Raw genomic sequence first — 16,538 nt, 5'->3', positions numbered from 1 at the left:
AATGACTCTTCATGTTGCCAAAAAAAACAACACTGCTTCATAAAATCTGTGCAATGGGAGTCAAACATCTCTGAGGTCCCACCAAAGTGGAAGTCTTCCAGTATATGATCAGTGGTGGACTATATTTCCATTCTGTAAGACTAAATTCAGAAGAGATCATCACTGGCAGATTGACCATCAGAAAATTCATTTTTTCCTTTTAATTAAATTTTATGTTTATTTTTAATTTACATCATTCATTTCCACAAGATTTTGAGTTACAAATTTTCTCCCCATCTTTCCATTACCCACCATGCCAAAATAGCAATCCCACTGTATACCCCCTCCCCTAATCTGCTCTCTCCTATATCCTCTCCCACTGCCCCTCACACTTTCCAGATGAATCTCTATACCCCAGTGCCTGTATATCTTATTTCCCAATTGTATGTAAAAATAATATATATTTTTAACATCTGATTTTAAAGCTTTGAATCCCAGATTCTTTCTCTTCCTCTCTCACCACCCACCCTTACAGGCAAGATAGGAAATTCAATATAGATTGTACAAGTGTAACTATGCAAAACATTTCCATAGTGGATATATTGTGAAAGACTATGTTTCCCTCCATCCCATCGCATCCCAACTATACTTTTACCCTGTCAATTTTCAAAAGTCTCAGCTTCTAACTTCCCTCCCCCCCCAATCTACCCTCCCTTGAATTATCCCCCTTCTCATCCCCTTCCCCCCTACTCTCCTGTAGGGTGAGATACCCTATTTAGTGTGTATGTCATTCCCTCCTTTTCTATATGAGATAATTTACCACATTCTGTCTCTCCCCATCAGCTCTCATTATATATCTCTCTCACCTATCAATTTCACCTTTTAAGTATCATCCCCTCCTATTCAATGGGAATTGGGCCCTCTGTCTATGTATACATATGTACATATATGTACAAATATATACACACAATGCTACCCATTTCATAACAGAGAAATGATGGAGCAATATACAGGGTAATTTAAATTATTTATGGAGGTGGGCAATATAAAGATTAGTTTTGCTAGACTGTATTTATATGTTCCAAGAGTTTTATGTTTTACCTCAGGGAACAGTGGATGTGAGAAAGGAGAAAATCAGATTGCTAATGGGAAAACATAATAAATAAATAAATAAACAAATAAATAAATGAATGAATGAATAAACAAACAAACAAATAAATAAATAACAAAATCAAGGGTTCAGGTATTCTTTTGTTCTTTTATATAGGGAGAAGGTTTCCTGGCTTAATTCCCTGTGGGACTGGTTAAGGAATGTGAGGCTTCCAGCAGGAAAAGGCTCTATGTGGTTTATTGCCTCTGGATGGGGAGAGTGGGGCTTTCTGGGTTGGATCTGGGTGAGGAAAATAGTCTTCTACCCCACTCCCAGATGAAAGGAGAATCAGATGTTGCAGAGCATCAGAAAGTTAGTCAACAACTATGTGTTTAATAAATACCACTAGATAACACCTACATGAACTAATAGAAAAAAATAGGTATTATAAAAAAGTAGTCAGTTGATTCTCATAACAATTACAGTAGTCTAACTTGCTGCAACCAAAGAGATAATTTGGCACTTTTCCCTTTTAATTACAAAAGCAATTTCTCAGTTTAAGGAGTAAGCATTCAGAATTTTGAAAGGGGAAAAAAAAGTTTTAGAGAGTGCCATTTGTCCAGCAGTTATTTCTATTAAAGGCAAAACACTTTGGGAGTTTATGAGTACTGCCAAATTCACTTCCCACTCACTAGTAACCCAAAACAAATTATTTAAGTCATTTGTCTAAACTGGCCTTGGTGAAAGCTCAGAATGCTTCAGGCTTACTGGACTTGAAGAAGCATAGGCAGATGGCAGAAGAAAGAAACCAGCCTAAAGGCTGCATAAATACCCCTATTAAATGGATCTGCCAAGTATGAGTTGAAAAAAGATGAAATATTAGCTCAAATTTTAGATTTATTTTACAAAAGCATCATTTCTATTTATGATAAATGTATCTTGTGACACAGACTCCAAGTAAACAATCAAAGAAAGATTTCCCAGATTGTAAGAGTTGGAAGGAAAAGTTCAACCTATACGTGGCCAAGAATGCCTCCATACAACTTGCCCAACAACTGATTACTCAGCTTATTATTGATGTTGTCTGGGGAAGGGATGGGGGGATGGAGGGAATGGTGGGGGGGGGTGCGGGGGTCATCGATCTCCCAACATAATGCATTCCATTTTGGAATAGCTCTAATTTTCAAAATGTTTTTGTCCCTATCAAGCATAATTTGCTTATTTCAAACTTCTACCCATTGCTCCTAGTTCTGCCCTCAGAAACCAAGCAAAGTCCCATCTTTCTTCCAAGTGGCAATCATTTAAGTACTTGAAGAGATCAGTTGCCTGCGCTTCCTTCAACTCTTCTCTTTTATAGGCTACATATGTCCACTTCTTCTAGCTGGTCCCTAAATGGAATGTTATTTAAGATCTTCACAATCCTATTCAACCTCTTTCTAAATATACTTCTTAAAATGTAGTGTCAGTATTCCAGAAACTATTTAACAAGAGTAGAGAAAAATTGTATTACATAACGCAACACTTCCTTAGTCTTTTACACTAAGCCTCTCTAGATGTAGTCTAGTATTTCATTGTTTTTCTGGGATACCAAATCATATCATGCTGTTGACTCATATAGAACTTGTAGGCAATTCAAGGCCATACATCATTTTCACATGAGCCATTATATAGTCATACCTATACCACTTTTATGAAGTTAATTTTTTGAGACCCAGTGGAAGATTTCACATTTATCCCCTTTACAATTTACTTTATTGGATTAAAACCAATGTTTTAGACTATTGAAAACTTAATAAATCCTGACATTCAGTCTGATAGTTATATCCTTCCAGTTTTGATCATATGTAATATAATAGGCAAAATAGCTGTGCATTTATCAGTTGCTGATAGTAAATAAAATAGTAAATAATAAATAGTAAAGAGACAAGCAAAGATCCTTAGAACAGCAACTTGAAAATTTTTCTTAAAAATCTACTTCAGGTCATTAATAACTACTTATTGAATCCATCAATTCAACCACTTCAGACTCCATCCAATTGCATGAACTTCTGGCCCACTTATCTCCCAATTCATGAGATTTTGCTTGCTAAAATTTATCACTTAACGTTCATAAATTTATAGCATTTCCTCAATTAACCAGTTCAGTAACTGTATCAAAAAGTAGAAATTAAATTTATTCTGGAATAACCTGTTCTTCTTGAAGCCCTTATGTCTCTTTTTAATTGTCATTTATTCTTTCTATAAGTTCACAGTTATTTCCATTGACAATAGCTTTTCCAGATTTTTCCAGGATTAAAGTCAAGTTCACTGGTCATTAACTTTTCTTTTCCTTTATCCATAAAGGAAAACATTTGCCTTATCCAGTCGTGTAGTACTTTTCTCATTCTCTACACTTTCAAAGATTCCTTATGGTATCTCAAATATCCTATCTATCATATCTTTAGTATTTTGTTTATATGAACCAGGGACTTGAACTCCTTAAGGGAAGATAGGTAGAGTCTTAAAAGTCCACTTTTTTTGACTCCATATAAGTGATTTTTGTTCTTTATTTTCCATTCTAGACAACTTTTTCTCTGGCAGAGAAAATAGAAGTAAGATAAGGGTTGAAATCAACACTTTGTGACCATCATATTCATCCTAAGAAGGGATTATAATTCTTCTTTCATCTTCCCAATAATTTCTTCATTCCCAATTTATAGAAGGCATTTGATTTCTTGGAGAATAATAAAGATCTAATCAAGAGTAAGAAAGAAAGTTCTTATATGGAAGAAGCTCAGCAAACTGGGTTAAATTTAATGTTGCCGTATCTTTGGGAAGATACAAGAGAGAGACAGACAGACAGAGACAGAGAGAGACAGAGAGACACAGAGAGAGACACAGAGACACACACACACACACACACACACAGAAAAAAGTTAGGGGTAATCACGGGTGCTTTAACCTGATTCAATCTGGATTGCTGTCTAGGGTGGAGGTCCTGGGTTGCTTGACCAGTTTGCTAGAGTGTGTGGAGACTTCAGAGAGGAAAAGCTATTGTCAAATTAATAGCTCCAACAGCTGAGAAAACCCCAGCAATTGGGACAAAGCTTCTTCTGATAGCAGAGTTCTACTGTGGCAAAAAGCTCAAAAGTCAACTAATTGAGTGGTAACATGAGTGAGCAAAGGAAGCAAATCAAGCAAAGCAATCTGACATTAGACTCTTATTTTGGGGACAAAAAGGATTAAAACATGGAAGAGGTGGAAGACAGTGAAGTTAGAACTGCTTCATCAAAAGCTTCCAAGAAAATTATGAACTGGTTGCAGGCCATAGAGGAGCTTAAAAAAGGATTTTGAAAACCAAATAAGAGAAGTGGAAAATAGATCCAGGAGAGATAAGGTAAAAATTATTGAATTACATGAAAACCATGATCAAAAAAAGAACCTAGAAATCATCCTTCAAGATATAATCAAGGAAAATTGCCCTGATGTTTTAGAACCAGAGGGCAAAATGGAGATTGAAAGAATCCACCATTCACCTCCTAAAAATTATCCCAAAAGAAAAACTTCTAGGAATATTATAGCCAGGTTCTATATCTGTATAGGAGGGTATATGGGCATATGACTACATATGTGAGTGTGTGTATATATGTGCACAGGTATACATAGACAGAGGGCACCGGACCAATTGAATAGGAAGGAATGATACTTAAAAAATGAAATTAAAAGGTGAGAGAGGAATATAATGAGAGGAGATAGGGAGAGACAGAATAGAGTAAATTATCTCATATAAAAGAGGCAAGGGAAAACTGTTACAATGGAGGGGAAGAAGAGGAAGGCAAAAGAGAATGAGTCAACTTCATTCTCATTGAATTTGGCTTAGGGAGGCAATGACATACACACTAAATAGGGTATCTCACCCTTCAGGAGAGTAGGTGGAAAGGGGATCAGAGGGCAGATGATGGAAGAGAGGGCAGCCTTGGGAGGGAGGGAAGTTGGAAGAATAGACTTTTGAAAAGGGACAGGATCAAAGTAGAGAATAGAACAAGTGGGGGGTGGTATAGGATGGAGGGAAATACAGTCAGTTGTTCACAATATATCCACTATGGAAATGTTTTGCATAGCTACACATGCACAACCTATATTGAATTGCTTATCTTTCCAGTAAAGGTGGGTGATAAGGGAGGAAGGGAAAGAATCTGGAATTCAAAGTTTTAAAATCAAATCTTTAAAAATATAATAATAATAATGGTTATTATTATTATTATTATTATTATTATTATTATTATTATTTTACATGTAACTGGGAAATAGAGATTCTCCATTCCCTACTGGAAAGTCAGAGGGGGTATGGGGGAAGATACAAGAAAGAGCAGATTGGGGGAGGGGATATTCAGTGGGATCACTGTTTTGGGGTGGTGGGTAGGAGAAAAATGGGGAGAAAATATGTAATTCAAAATCTTGTGGAAATGAATGATGTAAACTAAAACATGAAAAAGAGAGAGAAAAAAAGAATATAAATCATACAGAAGGTGCCAACTTAACATTGGTGAAGAGAATTTCTTCCTTATGGAGTTCTCTCTACCATTTGAATGCATAGGTCTTATGCCTATCCATAGATATGTATCTACTTTTTTAAAAAGTCTAAATAGTTAACTTTATTTTTTGGATTTTTCAAATGCTTTATTAATTTGTGATTTACATCATTCATTTCTGCCAGATTTTGCATTACACATTTTTACCCCATGTTTTACCTACCCACAGCCCCAAAATAGCAGTTCCACAGAATAACCCCTTCTCCAATTTGCTCTCTCCCATATCTTCTCCCATACCCCCTTTGACTTTTCCAGTATGGCATGGTGGATCTCTATGCCCCAGTGCCTGCATATCTTATTTCCCAATTACATGTAAAATAGTATTATTAATAGTGTATGTACACACACACACACACACACACACATATATATATATATATGTATGTGTGTGTCTGTGTGTGTGTGTGTGTGTGTGTGTGTGTGTATATATATATATATATATATACATTTGATTTTAAAATTTGGATTCCAGATTCATTCCCTTCCTCCCTTATCACCCACCCTTACTGGAAAGATTAGCAGTTCAGTATAGGTTGTATATGTGTAGCTTATGCAAAACATTAATATACCTGATATATTGTAAAAGACTGATTATATTTCCCTCCCTCCTATCCCACCTCCCACTAGTTCTATTCTCTACTTTTATCCCATCCCTTTTCAAAAGTGGGTGCTTCCAACTTCCCTCCCCCCAAGTATGCCCTCCATTACATCATACCCCCTCTCATCCCCTTCCCACCTACTCTCCTGTAGGGTGAGATATTCTATTTAGTGTGTATTTTATTTCCTCCCTAGGCCAAATTCAATGAGAATAAGTTTGACCCATTCCCTTTGGCCTTCCTATTCTTCCCCTCCATTGTAACCATTTTCTCTTGCCTCTTTTATATGAGATAGTTTATCCCATTCTGTCTCTCACTATCACCTCTCATTATATTCCTCTCTCACCTCTTAATTTAACCTTTTAAGTATCATCTCTTTCTATTATATTGGTCCTGTGCCCTCTATCTATGTCTACATGTAAACATATGTACACACATCTACATATGTTTTCATATGCCCGTGTACCCTCCAATATAGACATATATATACATATATACATACACATGTCTATATATATATATATTCCCTTCAACTATTTTCATATTGAGAAAATTTTCATCATTTACAATTATCATTTTTCCATGTAGGAATGTAAATAGTTCAACTTTGATAAGTTCTGTATGGTTTCTTTTTCCTTTTTACCTTCTTATGATTCTCTTGCTTCTTGTATCTGAATGTCAAATTTTCTATTCAACTCTGGTTTTTTCATCAAGAGTGCTTGAAAGTCCTCTAAGTCATTGAGTGACCATATTTTCCCCTAAAACATGATACTCAGTTTCGCTGGGTAGGTGATTGTTGTGTTATTCCCAGTTCCTTTGCCCTCCAGAATATCATATTCCAAGCCCGTCAATCCCTTAGTGTAGAAGCTGCCAGATCCTGGGTTTCCTGATTATGTTTCCACAATATTCAAATTGTTTCTTCCTGGCTGCACGTAATATTTTCTCCTTGATCTGGGAATTTCATAACCTGCCTGTAATATTCCTAGGAGTTTTCTTTTTGGGATCTTTTCCAAGAGGTGATCGGTGGATTCTTTCAACCTCTATTTTGCCTTCTGGTTCCAAAACATCAGGGCAGTTCCCCTTGATAATTTCTTGGAGGATGATTTCTAAGTTCTTTCTTTGATCATGGCTTTCAGGTAGTCCAATAATTTTAAAATTATCTCTCCTGTATCTATTTTCCAAGTCAGTGGTTTTTCCCATGAGATATTTCAAATTGCCTTCTATTCTTTCATTTATTTGGATCTGTTTAATACCATCATGATTTCTCATAAAGTCATTAGCTTCCATTTGCTCCAATCTAATTCTGAAGGAATGATTCATTTCAGCAAGCTTTTGAGATTCTATTTCTGTCTGGCAAATTCAGCATTTTAAGGCACTCTTCTCCTCATTGCCTTTTTGAGCCTCTTTTGCCATTTCAGTCAGTCTGTTTTTCAAGGTGTTGTTTTCCTCAGTCAGTCTGTTGACTCTCATATCATAATTTTCTAGCATTATTCTCATTTCTCTTCCCAATTTTTCCTCCACTTTCTCTTATTTGCTTCTTAAGGTCCTGTATGGCTTGTAATCAGCATGTATTTTCCTTTGAAGCTTTTGGTGTAGGAGTTCTGACTTCACTGTCTTCATTCTGTTCCATACTTTGATCCTTTTTTCCCCCAAATTATGAGTCTAATGTTGGGTTCTTCTGTTTGCTTTGTTTCCTTTGCCTGGGCATATTGCCACTCAATTACTTGATTTTGGGCTTTTTGCCACAGTAGGACTCTGCTACCAGACAGAGGAGATTCTCTCCCAAAAGCTGGAGTTTCCTCAGCTGCTAGAGGTATTAGTTGGGAGCCCTTGCTGAAGCCGCCAGAGGCTCTGGAAAGCTGGACACACACCCTAGGACCTCCACCCTAGACCACAATCCAGATTCAAGCAGGTTAAAGGAAGAGTAACTACCCCTCAGACTGGTTGCTTGGTCCCCCTACACTCTTCAATCCAGGAGCTGAAGCTTCTACATGGCAGTTGAGGCTGCACTGCAGCCCTCAGTGGCTTCTCCCCCTGCGGGCAAAAGCCAAGGCCCTCTCATCTACTGGGTCCCAAAGTCCATACTGCCCTGACCTCTCACTTTTTTCTTGACATCTATGTGTTGATAAATCTGGAAAGGACCATAGCTGCTGGTTATCTGGCATCCCTCTGGCTGGTGGTTGGTCAGGTACTCCCTGGGGCTAAAATCTTGGTGTGGAGCTGGGCTCGGCTCCTAGAGAACTGCACCGTACAATTCCTGCTGTCCTGCTGGGCTGTCCTTAGCAGGAGGTTAGCTTCTCTGTGTCATTTTGCAGGTTCTGTAGTTCCAAAGTTTGTTTAGAGGCCCCTTTTACATGAATTGGGGAAGGTGGAAGCTGGGAGCCATGTGGAGAACCTCCTTTTACTCTGCCCAAAATTAGTTAAACTTTGACAAGAGGACCTTATGGACAAATATAAAGCTAGCTGTTTTCAAATATTTACATATCTAATTTATAAAGCTAGATGTTATTTGGGGATTGAAAGAAAAGAATGAAGAGTACATTTCTGCTTGTAAAAATTCCCAGCCTTCTCTATGTTAAATTAATGAATATTTGATTTTTAAAACACTTTCTTGAAGTCACATAAATAGGACTTCTTTAATAGATTACATTGACATTGTTATGTTTTCTTCGTCACTATAACTGAACATGAAAGAGAATATATCATAGTGAAGAGAGAACTGACCAGAGTCAGTTACACCAGAGTTCAAAACTTATATCTGAGTATGTGACCCTAACTAGTAATAGCCATGTGACCAGACAAAACATTTAACATCTCAGGTACCTCAGATCACTTTCTAGAACTATAAATTACATAGCTAGTACCAATCAATATTGTGGAGAGAATTTTTTTCACTGTATTTTCCTGTATCAATTTACTCAAAGGTATAGTTTTTTTAATAGCTTAACTCCTTCAACTTAGTAAATGATTTGGGTAATTGGGGGAGAAGGGAGGAAAAGAAGAAACTGGGAAGATGTCACAGTTATTCCAAGTATAAAAACTACTACTGCTCAGACAACCCCTATAAGGTTTCAATGAGGGACAGATGCTGAAGAATCATCTGGAATGCCAATGTAGAAATAAAAGAACCTATATATTCTAAAATGTTTATAGCTTCTCTCTGTGATAGCAAAGAACTAGAAATTGCAGGAATGCCTATCAATTGGGGAATGGAAAAACAAGTTATGGTATATGATTATGATGGATTATTGCTGCGCTATAAGAAATGATGAGCTCAGCTGTCTTAGAAAATCATGGGAAGACTTGCAGAAAATAATGGAGTGAAATGAGCAGAACCAAGAGAATATTGTATACAGTAACAGCAATATTATTTTAAGAATGACTTTGGGTGATTAAGCTATTTTGACCAGTATAAATACCCAAATTAACTATAAAATACAAGTGAAGAAAGATGCTATCTGCATCCAGAGAAATAACTGATGAATAAAAAAAATGTAAAAAATAAATTTACATATTACATATATGTGTGTAACCCTACATATATACATATGTATGCATCTAATGGAGGCCATCTCTAGGTCAGGGAGGCATGACAGAAAAAAAAAGAAAAAAGTGTACATAACTTTATTATATATTTAAAAGGACTAGCAAATTGTACATAATAGATTTTCAGTTTCATGTGGAATCTTTTTATTATATATTATTATATGCATATATGTGTAATATATATCCATATTATATTATGGAAATGCTTTTTTCTTCCATTAGTTTAAAAAATAAAAAAGAAGTTATAGAATCAAACCTTAAATTTCTGCTAGTCCCAAAGACAATATGCTAAATGAAGTTGCAGCTCAGTAGAGAGAATTAGAAGAGCTGAGTTCCAATCCCAGATTTGTTTATTGTGTAACATTTATTTAGTCACTTAACCTGTAAGGTCCTTTACATCTCCAAGTGTATAATTCTATGACAATATTTACAAGGTGTTGTCAGAGGTTTCTAAGGCTTCATAAAATACCTTAGCATGTGATACTCATTTTAGCTAAATTCTCTCAATTCACAACTCTATTCCATTCACTAATCTGCTTATCTCATCATAGGGGCATTTATTAATGAAACTCTGATCTGCATGGGCAAAATGTACATTATAGAAGTGTAGCAAATAGTAGGAGACAAATTATACGTTTTCTTTATTTAGGCACTAATATTCCCGTAGGAATTCCCGATTTAAAATGGAAAAGGATGAGGAATCATCTTTTTTTTATAATTAAAAAATATTAAATCATTCCCTCTGAAATTTTTGTTCAGGGTCCCAGTGCTTCTTATCATGCCAGTGATTCCAGCTGGTGCATGGTCACTGCTTTCCTTGTTACATCAGGATTCATACAGAGGCAGCTGCTTCAAGCCAGGAAATGAACTGAATATGAACTCTCACTGAAGAAGCTTTCATGGTGATGATTAATGGTCTGCACTGATTTAGAAATAAAAACCTGAATCCACAAGAACTCACACTATTGGCTGAACATTGTGTTTGGGTCCTCACACCCAATTTCCAGATAACCTTCTGTTGACCCTCCAGATATCAATTGAGAAAGGATTGGAATTTTCAAGAGGAGATTTGTGGTTTGGGTTTGTCCAGTTGATAAAATTGCCCAAGCACATGACATCCATCTAAGTCCCCAATAGACTAAGGAAATACTTCATGAGGTTCTTATAGAGGAAAGTTGTGACAGCTGGAATTTGGCATTTACAGGCTCCCAAAACAGCAGACAGATCCCAGACTGATAGAGTTTTAAAACCCTATAACAACCTTGTGTAGAATTCTCTAAATTTGGTTAAGCAGACTACAGGGAGGGATGGTCCTGCCTGACAACCATTATGACTGAGTCAAGCTGAATGAGACAATATCCCCAGACCCAGTTCTTCAGGATGACTGGAGTCATCTATTTGTAGAAGGTGCATTTTATTGTCTCCAGTTTATAATCCTGGCAAGAGTACAAACTTAAATCCACCAAATGATATAGGTGAGCAGGAACAGGAAAGCATCCTGTCCTTCCAGGCAATGTCACCAGAGGCAACACTGGGTATAGCTATGCTGCTTTAATTTGTTTCTTACATTTATAATTGAGGAAAATGATTGTTTCTGTTTACATTTAATGGAAATTATATAATTGCTTTGTATTTGTTTTGTTTTCCCCCTTGCATGTTCATGGGCATTTGAATTCTGTCTACACATTCTTAGGGGAGGGGTGCTAGTAGACTTCAGGTTAGGAGCCCCTGCTCCAGGAGAAGGATTTTCAGTTTTCTATTGGCATATCTATCTGTCTATCTTTTCATTTGTAAATTTAAATTTGTTGATTTATATAGCTAATATCTATTATGAATTTTTTGCATCCATAATTTAAATCAGTATATAATCAAAATGATCATATACACACACTTAATTTTCAAGGAGAAAGTAATGGAGAGTTTTATTACAGTTTTATATTGAAAATGTAGAAAAGGAATTGTAAAAAAAAACTTTAAAAGGCCTTCTTTCTTTCTTCCTTTTTTCTTTCTTTCTTGAATCATTGAAGGGAAAATTCAGATCAATGATTTCAAGATCAATTGAAATACTGTAGTATTTTTAGTTTCCATATGACGTAGGCATGGTCCCCACTGGGCCTACTGGATAATAATTGCTTTCCACATCTCCCCTTCTAGAAGTCCTTTTCTGAAAGACTCAGTTCAGGTACCACACACTTGATAAGGTTTTCCCTGTTCTCCTCAACTGAAAGGGATTTCTCCTACTTTAAATTTTTGTTCGTCATTTTCAAGCCCCCTCCTTTTCCTTTATAATAATTTCTAACACTTATGTATCACTTTGGAGTATATAAAGTATTTTGATATGTTAATTAATTTGATCCTCACAACATCCCCATGATGTGTGAGATTATTTCCCTCATTTTTCAGATGAGGGCACTGAGGCTTATTTTTGTTATTTTGTCAAACAGTCATATCCATTTCTTCATGACCTCATTTGAGGCTTTCTTGGCAAAGATACTGAAGTAGTTTTCAATTTCCTTCTCCAACTCAGTTTACATTTGAGGAAACTGAGACAAACTGGATTAAGTGACTTGCCCAGGGTCACACAGATAATAAGCATGTAAGGCTGAATTTGAACTCAGGTTCTGCTTACTCCAGACCTGGCAGTCTATTCACTACATCATCTCTAGGGTAATTGAAGTTAAATGACTTGCCCAGAATCACATTTTTATTCATTATTGCCATTTTATAGATGGGAAAATTGAGATGGATGGAGGTTAAGCGACATGCTGCAGGTTCATATAGCTATTATCTGAGACTGGATTTAAACTGACATCTTCTTGAATTCATGTGCAGCACTCTAATCACCATACCACTGTAATGATAATGCAAATTTATGCTATTGCCATCTTTCTAAGATTTTATTGTGTAAGATCTTCCCTGCACCTAGGCCCTTTAATAGGCTTACGTGTACCTGGAGCCTGTGGTGGGAGACTTGTTTTTCAGGCAATACTTTGTGATTGGGCAGTGGGTCAAGAGGCTTGTTACATTCTCTGACCCCAGAGAAGGCTATATAAATCCTGATGTGAGGCTTTGTTTTAGGGCTCACTTTGAGAAGTGTTGTGTGATTTGACCAGATGAGACTCTGGGCAGCCATTGAGAGCCCCCCAGCTTTGAAAAACTCAGATGTTGATGTTTCCCTCTCTGGTAACTGACTAGGTATGGATGTAATGGTTGGACAATTGGAGGCCTGTCTGCTTGAAATGTGTTTCTGTCTTGTAATTTCTGCTTGTAACCTCTGTATACTCTGAAGTTCAGGGTGCTGACTTTTCCCCCTGAACTAGGTAAGTGACTTGTTTGATTGATTAAAGCAAGATTGCTAACCCATTTTGAGTTGCTTTCCTTTAGAAAAGCAAATCTAAGAACCGGTGTTGGTAGCCACCAGGGGGATGCTGGGGTGCTTGCTGCTACAAATGGAGTCACAAACAAGGTCTGCAGAGTAAAAGGAAAGCATGGGGGCTAGGACAATTGTTTGTTTCCCAGTTGTGGTAGCTGTGATTCTGTGGAGCCATGGAATGGGAGAGAAGAATGGCCTGCATGCTGACTTCACTAATCTGAGAGCAGGAATGGTGAGGGCTCTTAGTAAAGAGCCCCTCACTTAAAATGCATTTAACAAATCCTGATTGAATTGAACTAAGAATACCATTTGTAGAATTATCATGCTCTTTGATCCCCCTTTTCAGTGGGCTCTCTCTTTTTTTTGCTGTGTGCTTTGATCATCAGTGTCTCTGGCAGAGGAACAAAGAGGGTTAATATGGAATATTAAACCCAAGTCAAATTTTCTACTGGTAGAATCTACTGAGAAATTACTCAGAGGGGGAAAAACAGAATTCAACTAAATATTGGTTTATAAATGTTGAAGGTCAGTTTAAAAAAATTCTAATTGAATCCATGTATATGTTTTAAAATTCTGTTATAAATTGCATCTCAGATTTGTAAATAGAGGAATTAGCAATGAGTAAATGTTTGCACTTAACTATTTTAATCAGTAGTTATATTAAAAATTTTAAAACACATAATTGAATGAAATAGTATACACTTATCATGCTCTTCCAATTAGCTACATCTATAGGAAGCTAAACTAATTAATGAAAATTAAAGGTCACATTATATGGTACTATCACATAAATTATCTCATTTCCTTTCAAGTTGATTGAGCAAACATTGACCATCCAGTCAAAATAATGTTTCATAGAATTTTCATTGTTATCATCTTTATTGAGAAAATGATGGATTCTGATAAATAAGTTGATATACTGAACAGCAGAATTATTTTGGTATTACCTGTATCCACAAATGGAGGTGGAATATTTCAACACACCTATAACATTTCACACGTCAGCAAAAGTTAATAAATGTATCCAAAATATGGGGATAAATACATCTTAAGGGCCTGGACATTTATCTTCACTAGCCCCATTGAAATTCTATGGGCTATAATCAAGACTTGGAAAATGGATTATTTGTCAAAGGTGTGCTCAATATCCAATGTGATGTAGGTTTCCTCATCAAGAATTAAAGAATATGTGTCGAGTGCATGCTCGCCTGTCTGCTTGTCTCCTCGATCCCCACTGCCCCGAGCCTCTGCCCCGCCATGGCCGCCTACAAGCTGGTGCTGATTCTGCATGGAGAGAGCACCTGGAACCTGGAGAACCGCTTCAGTGGCTGGTACAATGTGGACCTGAGCCCCGCTGGGCATGAGGAGGCCAACCGCGGCGGCCAAGCTCCGCGAGATACTGGCTATGAATTTGATATTGGCTTCACCTCTGTCCAGAAAAGAGCAATTCGTACCCTTTGGACAGTACGAGATGCCACTGACCAGATGTGGTTGCCTGTAGTGAGGACTTGGCTCCTCAATGAGCAGTACTGTGGAGGTTTGACAGGCCTCAGCAAAGCAGAGACAGCTGCTAAGCATGGTGAGGCCCAGGTGAAGATCTGGCGATGATTCTATGACATCCCACCACCTCCAATGGAGCCTGACCACCCCTTCTACAGCAACATCAGCAAGGACTGTCACTATGCAGATTTGACAGGATCAGCTGCCTTGCGGTGAGAGCCTGAAAGACACAATTGCCAGGGCTCTACCCTTCTAGAATGAGGAAATTGGCCCCCAGATCAAGTAAGGAAAAAGTGTTCTGATTGCAGCTCATGACAATAGTCTTCCAGGGATTGTCAAGCATCTTGAGGGTCTGTCTGAAGAAGCAATCATGGAGCTGAATTTGCCCACTGGCGTTCCCATCATCTATGAGTTGGACAAGAATCTGAAACCAGTCAAGCCCATGCAGTTCCTCAGGGATGAAAAGACTGTTCACAAAGCCATGGAGGCTGTGGCAGCCCAAAGTAAGGCCAAGAAGTGAAAACAGGCTACCAGCATGTGCCAGCAGTAGCCAGGGCCTTCCCTTCTCACTGTCCCACCCCATCTCTCCCCTGCCTGCTCCACACACTGACCATCACCTTAGGGAACACAACACAGAGCTGCAGGTGGGGGACTGATTGCTCCTTTTCTCATTTCCTCCCTGTTTCAGACCAATTCTTTTCTCTCTTGTTGCCCTTCCCCTCAACCACATTAGTCAAAATGCCTCCTGGGTGATTTGGCTCAGTAAGGACCTGGTTAGGTGTTAGGAATGGGGACATAGTAAGAAGTGACCAATGTAGGGAGTTGAAAGAAACAATTGGTCCAGTTATTGCTATGAGCCAGTCCTGCAAGTAGGGCAGCCCTCTCAGGGGCTGTTGTAGTAAGCTACCTATAACTCAGGTGGTTATTTAACAAATCATGAAAGTCTTATTTCCTCCCTAATTCAAGAAAAATGAATCTGGGAGGTTGAGATTATGTCCCAATGTTTGTCACATTTGCTTTCACAAAAGACCCTTCTAGGATGGTTATTAGTGACTTTTGAAATTAAATTGTCCCTCTTGGTAGTCATCAGAGATCTCAAGACACACCAGAGAAGGAAGAGTTCTTTGATTTCTAAGGGATGGACGAGTACATCTCATTGAGTGTTTTATAGCCCCCGCTCTGCTCTGTGGCAGTAAAATGCCCCTAGATCATGTTTAAGTGTGTCTCAGTGTCCACTTGCCTTCCACTTTATGCCCAGTCACCTGGGTCCTCATCAGTTTTAGCATAACTGCACTAACCTCCCCCCCTTTTTTTGTTGTTCACTATAATAAAGGAGTGATGTGCAATAAAAAGTGTCGAAATCTTGTGATCTCCATGAAAAAGTCATATAAAACAAGTGATACTTAATAAATACTATTCATTAACATTGCATATTATAATTTTTAAAAGGTATCAAAAGTTGTAAGGGATTTGTATGTCAATAAATTTAATTATTTTACTTCATCCCAATTAATTTTCATGTCCCTTTTTGCTATGTATGCAGACTACAGCAAGTGAACAAAGGAAGAAGATGGATTAAACTGGTGCTGTTGGGCCCTAGATGGCACAAATATGAACAATGGGTGAAAAATTTGAAGAGACTAATCTCAAAATAATAATGAGTCAACAAACATCTGTTAAGAGACTATTACATATCAGTCACTATGTTAAGTGTGGGGATACAATGAAAGACAAAAAAAGCAATCTCTGCTTTTAAAAGGTTAATACTGGAGAGTATCTGTAAACTATGCATAAACTGTATACATATATGTATATAGGTGTGTGTGTGAGAGAGAGAGAGAGACAGAGACAGAGAAAGAGAGAGAGAGAGAGAGAGAGACAGA

The 16,538-nt window shown here is 37.5% G+C and overlaps 1 long non-coding RNA gene and 1 pseudogene across 4 annotated transcripts in view; one reads left to right on the top strand and one right to left on the bottom strand.

Annotated features, from left to right (window-relative positions):
• The window catches only part of LOC138152929 (uncharacterized), a 137,917-nt gene that overhangs the window by 113,369 nt on the left and 8,010 nt on the right, over positions 1 to 16,538 (bottom strand). The gene's annotated exons all lie outside the window — the stretch shown is intronic.
• LOC138153260 (phosphoglycerate mutase 1-like) lies at positions 14,356 to 15,999 on the top strand (annotated as a pseudogene).

The sequence above is a fragment of the Petaurus breviceps genome, unplaced genomic scaffold, assembly GCF_028583685.1.
Source record: "Petaurus breviceps papuanus isolate PSGF00001 unplaced genomic scaffold, PetGlider_PUasm1.0 90977, whole genome shotgun sequence".
Taxonomy (NCBI): Eukaryota; Metazoa; Chordata; class Mammalia; order Diprotodontia; family Petauridae; genus Petaurus; species Petaurus breviceps.
Note: the sequence above shows the minus strand (reverse complement) of the source record. Positions and strands in the feature narration are given on the sequence as shown.